The 19,221-nt window shown below is 40.6% G+C and overlaps 1 protein-coding gene and 1 pseudogene across 2 annotated transcripts in view; both read right to left on the bottom strand.

Moving 5' to 3' along the window:
• Window positions 1–19,221, bottom strand: part of PPM1E (protein phosphatase, Mg2+/Mn2+ dependent 1E) — a 190,118-nt gene that overhangs the window by 47,742 nt on the left and 123,155 nt on the right. The window lies entirely within an intron of this gene.
• LOC127484380 (large ribosomal subunit protein uL13-like) overlaps window positions 1–19,221 on the bottom strand; it is a 69,277-nt pseudogene that overhangs the window by 16,533 nt on the left and 33,523 nt on the right.

Below are 19,221 nucleotides of genomic sequence, written 5' to 3'. Positions count from 1 at the left end.
GGAGGAAAAGTTGCGATTTATTTTCCTACCTTTTTTTAAAGGTTTTATTTATTTTTTGAAAGGCAGAGTTAGACAGCAAAAAAGAGAGAGAGCGCACGTGAGAGCGAGAGAGAGCGTTTCCATCCATTGATTCACTCCCTAAATGATGGCAACAGCCATGTTCATATGGGATGCTGGCATTGCAAGCAATGGTTTAACCCACTGTGCTTCAATATCTACCTCCTTCCTACTTTATTTTAATCATACATTTTATGTAGAAATCCTATCAAAGGGACTCTCAAAAATTTGATTCCTAGAATTTGTGATAGAATCTCAAATTCTCAGAACAAAAAATTTCTGATACTGAAAATATTGATAATGCATCCTATTTTTAAGACCTTTCCAAAACTAACAGAATTTTAAATGATGAAATGAAATTAAACAAGTTAACTTCCCAATGATGTATATAAAACAAAAAATCGTGAAAACATTTTAAAAAACCCTGTAAGGCCGGCGCCGCGGCTCACTAGGCTAATCCTCCGCCTTGTGGCGCCGGCACACTGGGTTCTAGTCCCGGTCGGAGCGCCGGATTCTGTCCCGGTTGCCCCTCTTCCAGGCCAGCTCTCTGCTGTGGCCCGGGAGTGCAGTGGAGGATGGCCCAAGTGCCTGGGCCCTGCACCCACATGGGAGACCAGGAGAAGTACCTGGTTCCTGCCATCAGATCAGCGCGGTACGCCGGCCGCGGCGGCCATTGGAGGGTGAACCAACAGCAAAGGAAGACCTTTCTCTCTGTCTCTTTCTCTCACTGTCCACTCTGCCTGTCAAAAAATAAAATAAAATAAAATAAAATAAAATACCCTGTAATGTTTCATATTTTTTCTGTGGAAACTTACATCCAACCAGAAACATAGTAAGCGGCTGACAACTTTTTTTTTTTTTTGACAGGCAGAGTAGATAGTGAGAGAGACAGAGAAAAAGATCTTCCTTTTGCGGTTGGTTCACCCTCCAATGGCCGCCGCGGCTGGCACGCTGATCCGAAGACAGGAGCCAGGTGCTTCTCCTGGTCTCCCATGGGGTGCAGGGCCCAAGCACTTGGGCCATCCTCCACTGCCTTCCCGGGCCACAGCAGAGAGCTGGCCTGGAAGAGGGGCAACTGGGAAAGAATCTGGCGCCGTGACCGGGACTAGAACCCCGTGTACCGGCGCCGCTAGGTGGAGGATTAGCCTATTGAGCCACGGCGCCGGACAACTTTCATGTTATTGTTTATTTTCCTTTTCTTTACAGAATAAATAAGGAATTGCTTTTGATGGTATCAATGCTTTCCTCCTCCCAAGTATTCTATTATGAAAATTTTAAATGCACAGAAAAATTAAAGAATTTTACATTGAATATTCATATTGTCATCATTTAGATTCTGCCATTAATATTTTACTACCCATTTATCCACTGACCAACCCATAAATACATCTTATTTTTCATACATATTAATGCATCCTACAATTATTAATATGCTTCCCTCCAAATACTTCAATATGCATATTATTAACTAGCATTCACTATTTGTTTACAGGTTTTAGTAAAATTTACATATAATAAGGTGCATAAATCTTATAGGTACACTCACTGAGTTTTGATAAACACAAATACTCAATCAGTGTGTTACTACATATTATGGGTTGGATTATGTTCCCCAAAACTTACATGTTCAAATCCTAAACCCCAGTATCTAGAATGTGGCTTTATTTAGAGATAGGTCTTTAAAGAGGTAATTAAGTTAAAAATAAGTCATTAATATGGTTATCTACTATAACTAATATCCTAATCAGAAGAAAAAATTTGGAAACAGGCCAGTACACAGTGCAGACCACGTGAAGACACAAGGAGATCATGGCCATCTAATAAGACAAGGAGAAAAGCCCCAAAAGAAGCCAACTCTGCCAATATTTTGATTAGCCTCCAGAACTGTAACAAATTTTTTTTTTTTTTTTTTTTTTTTTTTTTGCCACCAAGTCTATAGGACTTTGTTATAGCACTCCTAAGAAACTAATACAGGTCAGTGATGGTATGGGACTGTTTCCTTGTTTATTACTTATTTATTTGAAAGGCAGAAGAACTGAAAAAGAGAGCTTAACTTGCAGCACAACACTGGCTCCTAATTTTAAATGGAAGTTCTAGCAAGGAAGCGATATAAAAGTAGAAAATATCCAGACTAGAAAAAGTACTCACCTGGTATTCAAGAGAATAAAGCTTTTAATCATACTTCACTTCAATTTATCCATTTATGATGTGTGGAATTATACAACCCTCAACACGGATTTATGAATTCTTGTCCAGTATTCATATATTCCCTGTTGCATACTTTTAACCTTAGCTGTTTACCATCAAACCATAAAATGATTCTTCATAGGATAACCCTGATAAATGAGATATGTGAAAGGTTTCTGAAGACAGAAAAGTATCACTCAGTGTTAAAGCAAGAATTAATTTATTTGTAATAACACTATTATAGTAAGAAAAGCTCCTGATGTGTCTATTTTTAGAAGCTGAGAACAGTGATGAAACTGCAATCTAAACATTTCATCAAAAGACTCCATTTTATTTTTGTAAATGTAGTTGCAGAAGGCCAAAAGACTGAAAATATTGTACAGCCAGTTTAAAAGTAAGAAATACACCTCTATACTATGAGGGTTCTTTAAGAAGTTCATGAAAATGTATATTATGGAAAATTATGCATGGGTTTCAATTTTTTTGCATCAAAATAATGTTTAAAACTTTTTTGAGAGACAGAGAGAGTATATAAAGACAGACACACACGCACACACACACGAAAAGAGAAAGCTGCCATCCATTGGTTCACTCCCAAATGCATGCAGCGACTGTGCCTGGGCTAGGCTAAAGCTGGGAGCCAGGAACACAATCTGGTTTCCCCACATGGGTAGCAGGAGTCCCGTTACACGAGCTGCTATTACCCCTGCCTGCAGGATCTGCATTATTAAGAAAATGGAGTCAGGAGTCAGAGCCAGAGCCAGAGCCAGGAATCCAACCCAAGGACTTGATGTATACCACGGTCATCTTAATCTCTAGGCCAGACCCCCACTTCATATTTACATGTAGTCAATTCAGTAAGAAAAGTGAGGTTGTTTTATTAACAGAGACATTAAATCTCAAATTGTAGATACTGTTGTTTTGTATCAGACCTGACATCTAGTTTTTTATATTTTTTGATTTTGTTATGTTGCACTTAAGACAAGCCAGTTTAAACTAACGACTTTTTCTAAAATCTCAAGTAACTCATCAATTAAATAGAAGTGGCAAAATTTAGTAGCAGATGAACATATATATACAAAATAGTCTCACAGCACAGCACAATTAATTGATTATGGTCTCGAAGGGTATTATATATTATTTGGCTAGCTTTTTTATAACATACACATATATAGAAGTATGCACATATATAATTATATTTTAATTATCAAAATAATAAGCACTTACTTAAAAAACAAAAATATAAAGGTTAAAAATGAAAAGTAACAGTACCCCTTGCTCTTCTTTTCTATTCACTAAAGACAATCAGTAGGTCAATTAGAAAAACTTTCCTGTAGATGAACCACTTAAATAACATTGTCATATAATTCCCAGGCTTGGGGGGAAGAGGGAAAGATGAGTATATAGAAATTGGTACTCTTATATACTGTCAATGAGAATGTAAATTCATGAAATAAGTTTGAAGAGAAATATGGTATATCTAATGTTTAATGATGTATAATGTTTAATATGTTCAATATACATCTTTCAACCTGACCCTAGAAATCTATCCTGGCCGGCGCCATGGCTCACTAGGCTAATCCTCCGCCTTGCGCCGCCGGCACACGGGGTTCTAGTCCCGGTCGGGGCGCCGGATTCTGTCCCAGTTGCCCCTCTTCCAGGCCAGCTCTCTGCTGTGGCCCGGGAAGGCAGTGGAGGATGGCCCAAGTGCTTGGGCCCTGCACCCCATGGGAGACCAGGAGAAGTACCTGGCTCCTGCCATCGGATCAGCGCGGTGCACCCGCCGCAGCGCGCCGGCCATTGGAGGGTGAACCAATGGCAAAAGGAAGACCTTTCTCTCTGTCTCTCTCTCTCACTGTCCACTCTGCCTGTCAAAATAAAAAAAAAATCTATCCTACATATTTATATATATTTACATATATATGATAAACATGCCTTTCACCTGAATCTCAGGCTCTTATATTCAAATGACTATTCTTGGATATTGAAGGTACATTTTGACTTATTAATATGTCCCAAACTAAACTTCTAATTCCTAACCTCTTTTTGGCCAAACCTATTCCTCCTGTAAGCCTCCTGATTTCAATAAATAGTAACTCAATTTCTCTCTCTCTCTCTCTCTCTCTCTCTCTCTCTCTCTCTCTCTCACAGACACATTCTTTAAAATTAAGTCAGGGGCAGTTGTTTAACCCAGTAATTAAGTTAAAGGTTACGATGCCCACATTGCACACTGGAGTGTCTGGGTTCAATGCCTGACTCCAGTTCCAAGTAGTTGGGTTCTTGCGACCCACAGGGAGACCTGTATTAAGTTCCTGGCTCCCAGTTTTGGCCTCTTGGACGTTGTAGGCATTTGGTGAATGAGTCAGTGGGGAATGGAAACTCTTTCTCTCTGTCCCTCAAATAAATAAAAATTAATAATATAGTCAGTACCAAGGTTAATTTCTTAGTTTTGATAAATGTACCACAATCATGTAAAAGATATTAACATCAGGGGAACCTGGGAAAATAACATTTAGGGACTATGTATATTATCTTCATCTCTGCTATAAATCTAAAATTATATCAAAATTAAGTTTAAAATTACTCATGTGTTACTTATCTGCTCAAAACTCCAATGCAGAGTAGGTGGTTTTTTTAAAAAAAATCTATTTATTTATTTATTTATTTATTATTCCTTTGAAAGACTGAGTTACAGAGAGAGATACAGACAAAGAGAGAGGTCTTCCATCCGCTGGTTCACTCCCCAATTGGCCGCAACGGCCGGAGCTGTGTCGGTCCGAAGCCAGGAGCCAGGAGTTTCTTCCAGGTCTCCCACGTGGGTGCAGGGGCCCAAGGATTTGGACCATCTTCTACTGCTTTCCCAGGTCACAGCAGAGAGCTGGTTTGGAAGAGAAACAACCGGGACTAAAACTGGCACCCATATGGGATGACAGCGCTTCAGGCCAGGGCTTTAACCAGAAGCACCACAGCGCCAGCAGAGTAGGTGTTTTGGTACGGCAGGTTAAGCCATTGTGGGAGGCACCCAAATCCCATTATCAGAGAGCTAGTTCAAGTCCCAGCTACTCTGCTTCCAATCTAGCTTCCTGCTAATGTATTCTGGGAGGCAGCAGATGATAGCTAAGGTGCCTGGACTCCTGCCACTTGTAAGGGAGATCTAGATGGAATTCTGTGTTCCTAGCTTTAGCCTGGCCCAGCCCTGGCTGTTTCTGGCGGTTGCATTTTCTTTCTCATTCTCTCTGTTGGAGGCATTTGAGAAGTGAAGCAGTTGATGAAAGACTGATTCATTCTCTCTCTCTCTCTCTCACTCCCAGTCTGCCTTTGAAGTAGATGGAAAAAAAAATGTTAAAAAACATATATACTTCAGTGCATAGTGGTTAGGATATTGCTTGGGATGCTCACACCCCATATCAGAGTGCATGAGTTTGAGACCCAGCTCTGCTTCCAATTCTAGCTTTCTGTTAACACAATCCTGCAAGGCAGCTAGTGATGGCTTAAGTGACTGAGTAGACGTCTGCCACCACATGAGAGACTCAGATTGAATTTTTGACTCCCAGATTCAGCCTAGCCCGGCCCTGGCATTGACAGACATTTGGAAGTAAAACAGTGGATGGGAGATTTCTGCTCCTGCCACCTCTTTCCACCTGCCCACTCCCCTCCCTGCCCCCAGCCACTTACGAACACTCTCTATTGTCTCACTAATTTTGAAATAAAAATAAAAAATTTAAAAATCTCAATGTCAAGAAGCACATAAAAGGTATCCAGTAAATATTTACTGAATGAATAGGTAAAAGCTAAATGTTAACTATTCAAGATCTTTTCAAGTTCAATCGTTGTGTATTTTCCTGCATCACTTCTTTTATCAATGTTTCTTCCATTATTTTTTTCTACATGTTCCTTAATTCTATATTCTTCTTATGATTTCGTTTCTTCTCTCTTGCACAGTGACTATCCTACCCATTATATTCTGAAAGCCATAAAACCTCAAGATATTTCTTCCTTTTGAATTTAAACTTAAATTACCTTTTCATAATGCTGTGAATCAAATAACTGAAAATTACAAATCTGAAGGCTATACCTCTGCTCACATTTATGGTACAGAATAATAAGAGGCTTGGAGTTTCAAAGATATCAACATCCCAGTTTATTTGGATAAAATTTTAGATCACATAAATGTGGTTCATGAAAACAACCTCTTCTCATATTTTACCTGGATTTCATTTTGGGTTCAAGAAGCAAAGATCATGACTAAATTTGCATTTAAAAAGTATCTGAATAAATAATTTTCTTATTCAAGTTTTTTAAAAACCTGCTTTTTAAAGTTATACTGGTTTTAAAGTTATTTTTGGGAATATTTGGAAAGTAAAATGCCTCCCAAAGATTATAAATTCAATATTATGTACCACAATGAGCATTGTATAGCATTAGATCTAGCCTTATATGAAAAAAAAAAAAGGTTCTTCTACACACACTTCCAATAATCTATGTAATCTCTTTACCCAATGAAGGAATAAGCCCTTAGGAATTCTACTGGTTAAATAGCTCAATTTGTGATGAACTATTTTAAAATAAGCCTTAAATATACACCAACCCTCCAATACAGTTGGCAGCTTTAGAAAAGCTTAATTACCCTCTTATTCTTTTAACCATCCAAAGAAACCAACCCAGTGACTAGCATAGTACTTATTACCCACTGTGAGCACAGGCAAATGGATTCCCCACTGTTAAATTCAGAAAATAAACTACAAGAAGAAAAACAGAAAAGAAATAGGAATGCTGGCCAGGGAATTAACAAAATACAGCAACCAGGGACAAAATGAAGACTCTAAATAAGGCTCTAGCTTTTGACACCAAGTAAGATCTGAGAACTATTTTCAGGAATTCTATGGAAAATATCTAGGAAAAAATTATTTCATTCATAGTGGTAAAGTAAAACTCAAACTGAGGGGGATACCACATTAAGGCACAACTAACCTACCACTTGCAATGCCCGCATCCAATATTGGAACACTGGTTTGAGTCATGGCTGCTTTGCTTCTGATCTACCTTCCTACTAATGTGCCATCATCTGGCAGCAGATGATGACCTAAGTACTTGGGTCCCTGCCACCACGTGGGAAGACCAGGATGGAGTTCCTGTCTCCTAGCTTCGGCCTGACACAGACTTGGCTACTGCCGCTATTTGAAGAATAAACTAGTGGAAAGAAGATCTCTCTGTCTCTCCCTCTCTCTATTGCACACACACACTAAGGACATAGATCAACTCAACACTTTTCACCAACCAACTGGAAATAACTGACATCTAGCAACAGAATACATATACATGGAACATTCATCATAGATAGACCATATTCTGGGCCATAAAACATGCATTAACAAATTTAAATAAATAGAAATCATAAATATCTGTTGTAGACTTTAACTACAAATCAATAACAGAAAAATAGCTGGATAATCCCAAAATACATGGAGATCAAACAACACATTTAACACACTTTGTTTTTTAACTTTTATCAGTTATTAATTCAAAATATTTTAAGATGCATTTATTTAATTTATTTGAAAAGCAGAGAGAGAGAGAGAGAGAGAGAGATATCTCATTTGTTGGTTCATTCCCCAAATGCCTGCAAAAGCCAGGGCTGAGCCTTGCTGAAGTTGGGAGCCCAGAACTCAACATGGGTCTCCCATGTGGCCAGAAAAGGACCCAGGTACCCAGCCATAATCTGTTGCCTCCTATGGTGTCTATTAGCAGTATGCTGGAATGGAGAATGGAACCAAGACTTGAACCCAACAATATGGATATGGAATATGGGCATCTGAAGCAGCAGCCTATCTGCTATACTAAATACCCGCCCCAATACTTTCTTTTAAACTTTTATTTAATAAATTTCCAAAGTACAACTTTTGGATTATAGCAGCTTTCCCCCCCATAACCTCCCTCCCCCATCCCATTCTTCATTAAGATTCATTTTCAATTATCTTTATATATAGAAGATCAACTTGGTATATACTAAGAAAATATTTCAACAGTTTGCACCCACACAGATACACGAAGTATAAAGTACTGTTTGAGTAGTAGTTTTACCATTAATTAACATAGTACAACACATTAAGGACAGAGATCCTACATGGGAGCAAGTATACAATGACTCCCGTTGTTGATTTAGCAATTGACACTCTTATTTATGGCGTCAGTAATCACCCTAGGCTCTGCCAAGGCTATGGAAACCTCTTGAGTTCACAAACTCCGACCTTATTTAGACAAGGCCATAGTCAAAGTGGAAGTTCTCTCCTCCCTTCCAAGAAAGGCACCTCCTTCTTTGATGGCCAGTTCTTTCCACTGGGATCTTACTCACAGAGATCTTTCATTTAGGTGTTGTGTTTTTTGTTTTTTTTTTTGTTTTTTTTTTGTTTTTTTTTTTTTTTTGGCCACAGTGTCTTGGCTTTCCATGCCTGAGAAATGGGCTTTTTAGCTGGATCTGAATGCCTTAAGGGCTGATTCTGAGGCCAGAGTGCTGTTCAGGGCATCTGCCATTCTATGAGTCTGCTGTGTATCCCGCTTTCCATGTTGGATCGTTCTCTTCTTTTTAATTCTATCAGTTATTATTAGCAGACATTAGTCTTGTTTATGTGATCCCTTTGATACTTAATCCTATTATTACAATCAATCATAAACTGAAACTGATCACTTTGACTAGTGAGATGGCATTGGTACATGCCACCTTAATGAGATTGAATTGGAATCCCCTGGCATGTTTCTAGCTCTACCATTAGGGGTAAGTTTGAGTGAGCATGTGTCAAACTGTACATATCCTCCCTCTGTTATTTCCACTCTTATATTTAACAGGGATCACTTTTCAGTTAAATTTAAACACCTAAGAATAATTGTGTATTAATTAAAGAGTTCAACCAATGGTATTAGGTAGAACAAAAAAATACTCAAAGGAATAAAATAGTAAGTTGTTCCTCAACAGTCAGGACAAGGGCTGATCAAGTCATTGTTTCTCATAGTGTCTATTTCACTTCCACCGGTTTCTTTTCAGATGTTCAGTTAGTTGTCACAGATCAGGGAAAACACATGATATTTGTCCCTATGGGACTGGTTTATTTCACTCAGCTTGATGTTTTCCAGATTCCTCCATTTTGTAGCAAATGACCGGATTTCATTTTTTTTTACTGCTGTATAGTATCCTATAGAGTACATATCCCATAATTTCTTTATCCAGTCTTCTGTTGATGGGCATTTAGGTTGATTTCATGTCTTAGCTATTGTGAACTGATCTACCATAAACATTGAGGTGCAGACAGCTCTTTTATTTGCCAATTTAATTTCCTTTGGGTAAATTCCAAGGAGTGGGATGGTTGGGTCATGTGGTAGGGCTATATTCAGGCTTCTGAAGAATCTCCAAACTGTCTTCTATAGTGGCTTTACCAGTTTGCACTTGGTCTGGGTGGATGATCTTTCTGATGTGTTGTTGCATTCTATTGGCCAGAATTTTATTGAGGATTTTTGCATCTATGTTCATCAGGGAAATTGGTCTGTAGTTCTCTTTCTCTGTTGCATCTTTTTCAGGTTTAGGAATTAAGGTGATGCTGGCTTCATAGAAAGAATTTGGGAGGATTCCCTCTCTTTCAATTGTTCTGAATAGTTTGAGAAGAATTGGAGTTAGTTCTTTAAATGTCTGGTAGAATTCAGCAGTGAATCCATCCGGTGTTGGGCTTTTCTTTGTTGAGAGGGCCTTTATTACTGATTCAATTTCTGACGCGGTTATGGGTCTTGTTTAGGTTTTCTGTGTCTTCATATTTAGGTAGGTTGTATGTGTCCAGGAATCTATTTCTGATAGGTTTCCCAGTTTGCTGGCATACAACTTTTGTAGTAAATCTGATGACTCTTTATTTCTGTGGTGTCTGTTGTTACATTCCTTTTTTCATCTCTGATTTATTGATTTGGGTCTTTTCTTTTTTTTAGTTAGTTGGGCCAATGGTGTGTCAATTTTTTTTTTTTTTCAAAAACCAGCTCTTTGTTTTGTTGATCTTTTGTAATTTTTTTTTTGGGGGGGGATTCAATTCTGTTGATTTCTTCTCTAATTTTAATTACTTCTCTTTTCCTACAAGTTTTGGGTCTGGTTTACTGAAGTTTTTCTAGATCCTTGAGATGCATTAATAGCACATTTGTTTGGTGCCTTTCCAATTTCTTGATGTGTATAGAAAGGTACATGCAGACTGAAAGTTTATATTGCTATAAACTTTCCTCTTAACACTGCTTTTGCTGTATCCCATAAGTTTTGATATGTTGTGTTGTTATCTTCATTTGCTTCCAGAAAGTTTTTGATTTCTCTTTTGATTTCTTCTATGACCCACTATTCATTCAGGAGCATGTTGTTCAGTCTCCATGTGTTTGCATCTACTCTGGGGATTCCTGAGTTGCTAATTTCCAGCTTCATTCCATTGTGATCTGAGAAGATGCATGGTATGATTTCAATTCTTTTGAATTTGCTGAGACTTGCTTTATGGCCTAGTATGTGGTCAATCCTAGAGTTAAATTCCATGCACTACTGAGAAGAATGTGTATTCTTCAAGTATAGGATGAAAAGTTCTGTAGATATCTGTTACATCCATTTGGTCTATAGTGTCAATTAAATCTGCTGTTTCCTTGTTGATCTTCTGTCTGGTTGATCTGTCCATTGCTGAAAGTGGAGTATTGAAGTCCCCCAATACTGCTGTAATGGAGTCTAAGTTTCCCTTTAAGTTCCTTAACATATCTTTTAAATAACCCAGTGCCCTGTAGTTAGGTGCATATACATGTATAATAGTTACATCTTCCTATTGAATTGGTCCCTTAATCATTATATAGTGCCCCTCTTTATCTCTCTCAACAGTTTTTGTGTTAAAGTTTATTTTGTCTGATATTAAGATGGCTACGCCAGCTCTTTTTTGGTTTCTGTTGGCATGGAATATATTTTTCCAACCTTTCACTTTTAGTCTGCATGTACTTTTGTTGGAAAGATGTGTTTCTTGTAAGCAGTAAATAGATGGGTTTTGTTTTTTAATCCATTCAGCCAGTCTGTGTCTTTTTACTGGAGAGTTGAGGCCATTTACATTCAAAGTGACTATTGATAAGTAGTGACTTTGCCCTGCTATTTTTCCAAAGATATTTCTAATATATGCTTTGAACTTCTTGTGATCTTTTACTTGGAGATTTTCTTCCTTTACCTTTTTTCATACTGATGACTGTGTTTCTGTGTTTCTATGTGGAACACATCTTTAAGCATCTTTTGTAGGGCTGGACAAGTGGTAACAAATTCTTTCGATTTCTGTTTGCTATGAAAGGTCTTTATTTCACCTTCATTCACAAATGAGAGCTTTTCAGGATATAATATTCTGGGATGGCAGTTTTTTTTCTCTTAGTACTTGGGCTATATCTCGCCATTCCCTCCGAGCTTGTAGGGTTTCTGATGAGAAGTCTGCTGTGAGTCTAATTGGAGATCCTCTGAGAGTAATCTGGCGTTTCTCTCACACATTTTAGAATCTTTTATGTTTCACTGTGGTGAGTTTGATTACAATGTGTCATAGTGAGGATCTCTTCTGGTCATGTTTGTTGGGAGTTCTGTGTGCTTCCTGTTCTTGGATGTCTCTTTCTCCAAACCCGGGAAGTTTTCTGCTAGTATCTCACTAAAAAGCCCTTCTAATCCTTTCTCTCTCTCCATGCTTTCAGGAACTCCTAGAACCCGAATGTTGGTTTTTTTCAATAGTATCCTGTAGATTCCCAACAATATTTTTTGGATTTCTAATTTTCTCTTCTTGTCTTTGGTTTGTATGCTTTCCTGTGCTTTTTTTTTTTTTTTTTTTTTTTTTTTTTTTTTTTTTTTTTTTTTTGACAGGCAGAGTGGACAGTGAGAGAGAGACAGAGAGAAAGGTCTTCCTTTTGCCGCTGGTTCACCCTCCAATGGCCGCTGCGCTGGCGCACCGCGCTGATCCGAAGCCAGGAGCCAGGTGCTTCTCCTGGTCTCCCATGGGGTGCAGGGCCCAAGCACTTGGGCCATCCTCCACTGCCTTCCCGGGCCACAGCAGAGAGCTGGCCTGGAAGAGGGGCAACCGGGACAGAATCCGGCGCCCCGACCGGGACTAGAACCGGGTGTGCCAGCGCCGCAAGGCAGAGGATTAGCCTAGTGAGCTGCGGCGCCAGCTGCTCTGTATTCTAAGTCTGATATTCTCTCTTCTACCTCACTGATTCTGTTTTTAAGGCTCTCAGATGTGTTTTTCATTTGTTCTATTGAATTCTTCATTTCATTTTGATTTCTCTTCAATATCTCAATTTCATGTTCTATTAAATTCCTCATTTCATTTTGATTCCTCCTTAAGATTTCATTTTCATGAGAGAGATTTTCTTTCATGTCCTGCATGGATTTCAGTAGTTGATGCATTTGTTTTTGGTTACTTCTAAATATTCGTATCATAAATTTTTTGAGTTCCATTTCTTGCACTTCTTCTATCTCGTCATCTCCATAATCCTGTATTAATGTGTCATGTTCTTTTGGGAGGTTCATGTTGTCTTCCTTGTTCCTGTTTCCTCGGTTTTGGCCATTTGTTGTTTGGCATTTGTAATTGGACTGCCTGCTTTTAGTGACTCTCTAGAGGCTTGTGGTGGGTGTGGCAAGAGAGCTCTGTTCAGTTCTTCAGGGTTAAGGGTGTGCCTAAGGTGACACATCCAGGTTTGGCGTGGTAAATCTTCTCTATTTTTTTTAATCAGAAGAGAGGTAATTCTGCTCAGCTGGGCTCTTCTCCTCGATGGTGATCAGTGCTTGAGTGCTAGCCCCAGTGGGTATAATATTCGTCTGCTCTGTCCCAAGGACCACACAAAGGATCTGTGCAGTCCTCGTGTAAGCTCAGACCTGCAATGTCTCTCACTGGGTAGCCAGGGCCACCTGAGCCAGATTCCCCTGCAGTGTCTCTCACGGGGTAGCCAGGGCCGCCTGTGCTTGTGGCATCTCCCACCAAGACTACTCAAGTCTTAGCCACACCATGAGTTCTCCCACACAGCCTCAGTTTTTTTTTTTTTTTCCACAGTCCCAGTTCATAAGCTCCACACATTCACTAGGTCTTAGTCTCCTGTTATTACCCCCCCACACCTGAGTCAGGTTTTTCTGTTTGGGTGATTGCCAGGTGCAGCCCCAAGCTGGCACAGCTGTTACGTATGTCCGAAATGGCTCCCTCTCTATTGGCTCATAGGCTTTTTGCATGGTGATTGGAGAGAGAGAATCGTGTCCGTACCATCTCCTTTTATTTTTTCTCTCCTCTAGTTAGGCTGGTATACTTTCCCCCATGGGGCTTCAAGCCTCATTCCCTCTAGGCTCTTCCTGCCACTTTTCTGCCAGTGTCTCAGGCTACTGCAGTTTCATCTCACCTCTCTTTCCAGTGCTGGTGCGGAGGCTCTTGGCAGCTAGATTCCCGATCTGCGGGCGCCTGTGCCATCCATGTAGGTCCACCGTGTTCCTCTAATTATGGAAGAGTTTTCTCTGCCGTTTTTCCCCCTGATTCTTCCCTAAGACTACACTATCTTCACTTTTATTAATCTGTCTTCTCCCGGACTATCAATAAGCTACCTCCCTATTCCACCATCTTGGCTCCTCAGGATATAAAATATGAGTACATAAAACAATTAAGTTTTGATAAACTGTAGTAAGAAAACAATGAAAAGTAAGGAAAATCAGCATTTTGTGAATGATGAAAACACCAATGAAGATGTGACATTTACAACAGCAACAGACTGGTCAAGGAGAAGCTAACATGGACCATGTGTTTCCAGAATTAATCGCCCTGCCATTTCCTGTATGCCTCAGCCACTGAGGTTGACTTTAAGCATGCCTGGAAAGAAGGACCCCAAATACTTTTATTTTTTAAAGGTCATGGCAACAGATTTTAGAATTTTATTTCAAAGACCGGGGGGGGGGGTACCCAAATGCTCAGTGACAACAGGGGCTGGGCTGGGGATGCAGCTAAGAGCTGGGAACTCAATCCATGTCTTCCACATGGGCAGAAAGAATTCAATGATTTGAGTCCCACAGCCTCTCAGGGTGTGCACTGGCAGGAAGTTGGAGTGAGTATCTGGAGCTAGGAATCTAAGTCTTAAGCACTGTACTAAATTTCTACTCCCAAATACTTTTTTTTAAAAGATTTATTTTATTTATTTGAAAGACAGAGTTACAGAGAGAGGTAGAAACAGAGAGGTCTTCCATCCGCTGGTTCACTCCCCAGATGGCCGCAATGGCTGGAGCTATGCTGATCCAAAGCAAGGAACCAGGAGTTTCTTCCAGGTCTCCCATGCAGGTGCAGGGGCCCAAAGACTCGGGCCATCTTCTACTGCTTTCCCAGGCCATAGCAGAGAGCTGGATCGCAAGTAGAGCAGCCAGGACAAGAACTGGCACCCATATGGGATGCCAGCACTTCAAGCCAGGGTGTTAACACGCTTCACCACAGCGCCGGCCCCATACTTTTTTTTTTTTTTTTTTTTAAAGAGAGGTCTTCCATCCATTGGTTCATTCCCCAAATGGCTGCAATGACCAAAGCTGGGCCAATCCGAAGCCAGGAGCCAGGGACTTTTTTTTTTTTTTTAATGAAAGAACATAAAAATGGCCTTATAAGGAGGTTTTCTTCTAGAAAGAAGGCATTTAGACTATAGATTCAGAACTGAGCAGAAAGTGACTAATTTTCTAAAGAGTCCCCAGTTCTCAATGCCAGTTTCAAACTAATAATTCTGTAATTCAAATTTCCTATAACATTATTCTTTTATCTCAGTATGTTCTCTAAAGAGGAAAGCATTATTTAAAATAACAGTTCAATGTAAATACATACAGCACTAAAAGAAAGAATCAAGTTTTATTTACCTTGGTATTTTAAAATTATTATTCTGCTGACATTGAACAAGGGAATTTTTTTAAAAGATTCACTTATTTATTTATTGGAAAGGCAGAGTGATAGAAAACAAAAGAGAAACAGAAATCTTCCATGTGCTGGTTCATTCCCAGAATGGTTGCAACAGATACAATCAAAATTTGTCTTATTTACATTTCCTTCACTCTTGATAAGTCAGACAGCACTTCAAAAATTTTATCTACTCTTTGATACACTATCAATTTCCTTCTAAAAGTTTATCTTATCAACATATAAATATTAAAAAAGACTGTCATTTCCCTATTCTCCACAACTAAATACCTACACTTACTATTTATTTTCTTTCAATTTTCTCTCGAACCAATCGTTTGCTTGTTTTTGTCAAGGTCACAAATGGTTTACAAATTCAGTAATAGTGGCCAGCACTGTGGCATAGGGGTAAAGCCACCGCCTGCAGTGCCAGCATCCTATGGGTGCCAGTTCGAGCACCCACTGCTTTACTTCTGATCCAGCTCTCTGCTGTGGCCTGTGAAAGCAGTAGAAGATGGCTTAAGTGCTTGGGCTCCTGCACCTACATGGAAGACCTGGAAGAAGTTCATGGCTCCTGGCTTTGGACTGGCCCAGCTCTGGCTGTTGCAGCTATTTGGGGAATGAACCACTGGATGGAAGACCTCTCTCTCTGCCTCTGCCTCTCTATAATTCTGCCTTTCAAATAAATAAATAAATCTTAAAAAAAAAAAAAAGAACCAGGTGCTAATCACTAAGACAATGAGAAAAGGCCCTCTGATGAGAGGTCCAAATGGGTTTCCTACCTAGGGCTACCTCAGGACCTTGCTCTCAGCACCACAGTCTAGTGATTGGTCACCCCAGTGGTAGGTGAAATGGGCCCAGGTATGGTTCATACCACTACTCTGGAGAGTGAAAGTGGTAAATCTTGGTGCCATCCATACCAATGAGGTATTAATTCTGCAAGTGTGCAGAATGCCAGAGCTATGTAGGTGTGGCAGCAGTTTTCACCTGGGTGTCTAGGAGGCCAGGTGGAAACCAGTTATAGGGGCACAGTCACCACAAAGATTCTCCACTACCATGACCAGTGTATCTTTGTGGGACCATGACTGCTGCTTTGAGATTCTGGACTGGTAAAGCCATCAGCACTATACAACACCAGCCTGGGTACCAGCATGCAAACTGAGAGTGAAGCCACATGGGTGTGGGATGCCTGAGGCCTTGGTTCATCCTTCACCACCGTGTATCAACAAAGAGACACATGAGTTAAGGATGAATTTGGAACTTGAAGACTGCTGGATTTTGGATTAGCACTGCTCATTTTTATTGTTCTTTCAACTTTTTTGAATATTTGGAGAATTTCAAAATAAAAAGTCGGGAAGAAGAATGGGAGTAAATTATGTCCTCCTTTGCTCAAAACCCAATGCTTTCCTATTAATATTCAGGGTAAAAGCAAGGCTCAGACAAAGGTCCTTTGCACTACTTGTGCTCATTGGTATAGAATATGACTACTTCCAGGGCCAGCATTGTGGTATAGCAAGTGAAACCTCTGCCTGTGATGCTGGCATCCCATATGGGTGCTGATTCAAGACCTGGTTGCCCCACTTTGATCCAGTTCCCTGCTAATACACCTGGGAAAGCAGCAGATGGCCCAAGTGCTTGGGCCCCTGTATCTGTGCAGTAGACCCAGAAGTGCCAGGCTTCTAGCTTCAGCCTGGCCCAGTGCCACCATTGTGGCCATTTTGGGAGTGAACCAGAGGATGGAAGATCTCTGTCTCTGTGACTCTGCCTTTCAAATAAATAAAAAATAAATATCTTTTTTTTAAAGAATATAACAACTCCCAGCTCTTTTTTTTTTTAACAGGCAGAGTGGACAGTGAGAGAGACAGACAGAAAGGTCTTCCTTTTGCCGTTGGTTCACCCTCCAATGGCCGCCACAGCTGGCGTGCTGCCAGCGCACCGCGCTGATCTGAAGGCAGGAGCCAAGTGCTTCTCCTGGTCTCCCATGGGGTGCAGGGCCCAAGCACTTGGGCCATCCTCCACTGCCTTCCCGGGCCACAGCAGAGAGCTGGCCTGGAAGAGGGGCAACCAGGAAAGAATCCGATGCCCCAAATGGGACTAGAACCCGGTGTGCCGGCGCCGCTAGGTGGAGGATTAGCCTATTGAGCCACGGCGCCGGCCTCCCAGCTCTTCTTACTAGACAAAAAGAACACAGAAATGAATACACATATGTTTATGTTTATGTATCCACTATGGCTGGATATCCCTTGAATTCATGCAGGAGTTTAAACCACAAAATCTTAATGTTAATGGCACTAACAGAGTAGAAACTAAGAGAGTACAAACAATCCGATTATGGTGTTTACAGATGAGACCTTTAGGAAGAAATTATATTGATTTGGTCATTATGCCAGCACCTTCAAGACTGAATTCTGGTGGCTTTAGAAGAACAGAGGGCCACACAGATATAGACAGACACATGATCTCCATGCGTCTGGCTATGTGATGCTCTGCACCACTTTGGGACTCTGCCAGCAAGGATACTACCATCATAGGCCAAACAATGGAACTGCATGAGTCTGGACTGTAAATTTCCACAAATGTGAACCAAAATAGACTTTTTTTTGTTTATAAAGTAGCTTGCCTCAGATATTTTGTTATAGCAATAAAAAGTTGACTAATTTACAGTATACATGTATAATATAAACAAAGTTACCTCAGAAAGTTCATGAAAAATGTTATTAAAATTTAGGCTTACTTTGGAACAAAAAAATTGAAATCCAAGGCTGAATAGGGTATAGCCACACTAACTTAAGCTGCTCTGGGATATGAAGAGAACAAAGAAAGGACTACATGGGCACCAGTTCCAGTCCTGGCTGCTCCTCTTCAGATCCAGCTCTCTGCTATGGCCTGGGAAAGCAGAAGATGGCCCAAGCACTTGGAAGAAGCTCCTGGCTCCTGACTTTGGATTGGCCTAGCTACAGCCATTGTGGCCATTTGGGGAGTAAACCACCAGATGAATGATCTTTCTCTGTCTCTCCCTCTCACTGTTTGTAACTCTACCTCTACCTCTCAAATAAATAAATAAAATCTAATAAAAAACAAAAACAATGAAGACTCCATGCAACAAGAGGAGAAAAAAAAAACAGAGATATGGTGCAGCCAGCTGAGAGCCATAATCTTATGTCAAAGTACGAAGAAATGGCCACATGCCCCACCTCTCGCAGTTTCAGCTGGGATGGAATTCCACAGACACTCAGTGAGTTGTTTTTTTTTTTTTTTTTAAGGTTTATTTATTTACTTATTTATTTGAAAGGGAAAGTTACAGAGAGAGAGAGAGAGAATATCTTCCACCCACTGGTTCATTCCCCAAATGGCCACAATGGCCAGGGCTGGGGCTGGCTGAAGCCAGGAGCAAGGAGCTTCCTCCAGGTCTCTCACATGGGTGCAGCGGCTCTGGGCCATCCTCCACTGCTTTCCCAGGAGCATCAGCAGGGATTGCTGGATCAGAAGTGGGGCAGCTGTGACACAAACCAGCTCCCACATGGGATGCCGATATTGCAGGCCACAGCTTTAACCCACTGAACCTCAGTGTTGGCCCCCACCTACTGACATTTACTTCAGCCTGGAGAGCTGACTGGGGTCTGAGCAACTTGCGGCTTGGAGCATGGGAGCCATGTTGCTCTTCTTTCTCCCCCTCACCCACCTGTACAGAGTACCATACTTGGCAGTGAGAAGTTGCCCAGCATGCCTCTCTTCTGCTTCTACCAGCATCAGAGAGTCAGGGAAACATGTGGGGCAAAGGACAGATTCCCTGCATCCTGCAGCTGGAGGAAGTTTTGGGCATTAGCCCCAGAGTTACGCTCATGCATTCTATAAGAGCAAGGGGGATTCACCTAAATTGCTGGGGGCTAACACCAGAAGTAGCCCATAAAAATATCTGCTCCCTCCCTGGGAAACCTGGATAATGACTCTACTATACTTTGCAACACCAGGACTCTAATAATCTGTTCTAAATTTCTTGGTGCCACTGTCATCTACCTGGTGGACAAAGGGAAGAGCCTACCAACATTTCACCTTCCTC

The sequence above is a fragment of the Oryctolagus cuniculus genome, chromosome 17 (genome assembly GCF_964237555.1).
Source record: "Oryctolagus cuniculus chromosome 17, mOryCun1.1, whole genome shotgun sequence".
In the NCBI taxonomy this organism is placed as follows: domain Eukaryota; kingdom Metazoa; phylum Chordata; class Mammalia; order Lagomorpha; family Leporidae; genus Oryctolagus; species Oryctolagus cuniculus.
This window is presented reverse-complemented; position numbering and strand designations above follow the sequence as displayed.